This window comes from Bison bison, unplaced genomic scaffold (assembly GCF_000754665.1).
Source record: "Bison bison bison isolate TAMUID 2011002044 unplaced genomic scaffold, Bison_UMD1.0 scf7180017864075, whole genome shotgun sequence".
NCBI lineage: Eukaryota > Metazoa > Chordata > Mammalia > Artiodactyla > Bovidae > Bison > Bison bison.
Window position 1 is genome coordinate 1,640,920 of NW_011494647.1, and position 2,143 is coordinate 1,643,062.

Sequence of the window (2,143 nt, forward strand, 5' to 3'; positions counted from 1 at the left end):
AATGTTCTCACATTCAGAAAAAAAAAAAAAAAAAGAGATAAGAAAGTAGAAGACAGAGGCAGATGATGCAGAATTAGAGAAGAGAGCAGACTGAAAGTGACACAATAAAGAAAAGAATGAACACAAACATTGCAAAACCCATGGAGATAAAACAAAAATATTCTAAGATATTCTAATGATTTACATTTTTCATTTTCATCCTTACAGACTGTGGTTTATTGTCTACACAGGTTTGAAAGCTAATATAGCTCTGTCACGTATTGTTCTCTTTTCTGTACTAATATATTGTGCTCACGTATATATATAGGTTTGCTTGAGAAATTAGGAAGAGATGAGTTTCAGTGAATAATGGGTACTGTTACCAAGCGAGACCCTGTGGGGCTCCCGTGCACAGAATGTTTCTGTGCCCCTCATTTCTTTAATTACTAGAAATAATTCTCATTCAGTTCCATGAACTTCCCTGAGTTCCAAAGGACTTATTCAAGCAGTTGTTAATTAGGAAAGGGAGTGGACGTGAGACAAGGGAGAAATAGTCAAGAGAAACAAAACTGAAGCTTTAAGGCAAGGTCCTGATTCCTCACCAAACACTTTGCTACTCCGTGGACTGCAGCATGCCAGGTTTCCCTGTCCTTCACTATTTCCTGGAGTTTACTCAAACTCATGTCCATTGAGTCGGTGATGCCATCCAACCATCTCATACTCTGTTGCCCCTTTCAACTCCTGCCCTCAATCTTTCCCAGCATAAGGGACTTTTCCAGTGAGTTGGCTCTTCACATCAGGTGGCCAAAGTTTTGGAGCTTCAGCATCAGCCCTTCCAGTAGATATTCAGGGTTGATTTCCTAAAGGACTGACGAGTTTGGTCTCCTTGCTGTACAAGGGACTTTCAAGAGTCTTCTTCAGCAACACAGCTCAAAAGTATCAAATCTTTGGTGCTCAGACTTCTTTATGGTCCGACTCTCATATCCATACATGACTACCAGAAAAGCCATTGCTTTGACTATATGGACCTTTGTCAGCAAAGTGATGTCTCTGCTTTATAATGCACTGTCTAGGATTGACATAACTTTTATTTTAAGAAGCAAGCATGTTTTAATTCATGGTTGTAGTCACTGTCTACAGTGATTCTGGAGCCCAGAAAAATAAAATTTATCACTGTTTCAACTTTTTCCCCTTCTGTTTGCCATGAAGTGATGGGAGCAGTTGCCATGATGCTGCTTTTTTGAATGTTAAGATTTAAACCAGCCTTTTCACTCTCTTCTTTCACTTTCATCAAGAGGCTCTTTAGTTCTTACTTGCTTTGCACAATTAGAATGGTATCACCTGCATATCAAAGACTGTTGCAATCTTGATTTCAGCTTGTGATTCATACAGTCTGGCATTTAACATGATGTACTCTAGAGCACTGAAGAATGGATGCTTTCAAACTGTGGTGTTGGAGAAAACTCTTGAGAGTCCCTTGGACAGCAAGGAAAAAAAAAAAGCCAGTCCTAAAGGAAACCAACCCTGAATATTCACAGAAAGGACTGATGCTGAAGCTAAAGCTCCAAAACCTTGGCCACCTGACAGGAAGAACTGACTCACTGGAAAAGACCCTGTTGCTAGAAGAAATTGTGGGCAGGAGGAGAAGGGAGAAAAAGAGATGGTTGGATAGCTGGCAACTCAATGGACATGAGTTTGAGCAAGCTCCAGTAGTTGTTGATGAACAGGGAAGCCTGGCATGTGGCAGTCCATGGAGTCACCAAGATGGGACACAACTTAATGACTGAACAACAACAACAACAAATTCGTATATAAGTTAAACAAGCAGGGTGAAAATATACAGCCTTGCATACTCCTCTCCCAAATTTTAACCAATCCATTGTTTCATGTTTCAGCCTTGTCTAACTCAGTGAATGGAGAAGGCAATGGCAACCCACTCCAGTACTCTTGCCTGGAAAATCCCATGGACAGAGGAGCCTGGTAGGCTGCAGTCCATGGGATCACTAAGAGTCGGACACGACTGAGCGACTTCACTTTCACTTTTCACTTTCGTGCATTGGAGAAGGAAATGGCAACCCATGTCAGTGTTCTTGCCTGGAGAATCCCAGGGACGGGGGAGCCTGGCGGGCTGCTGTCTATGGGGTCGCACAGAGTCAGACACTAC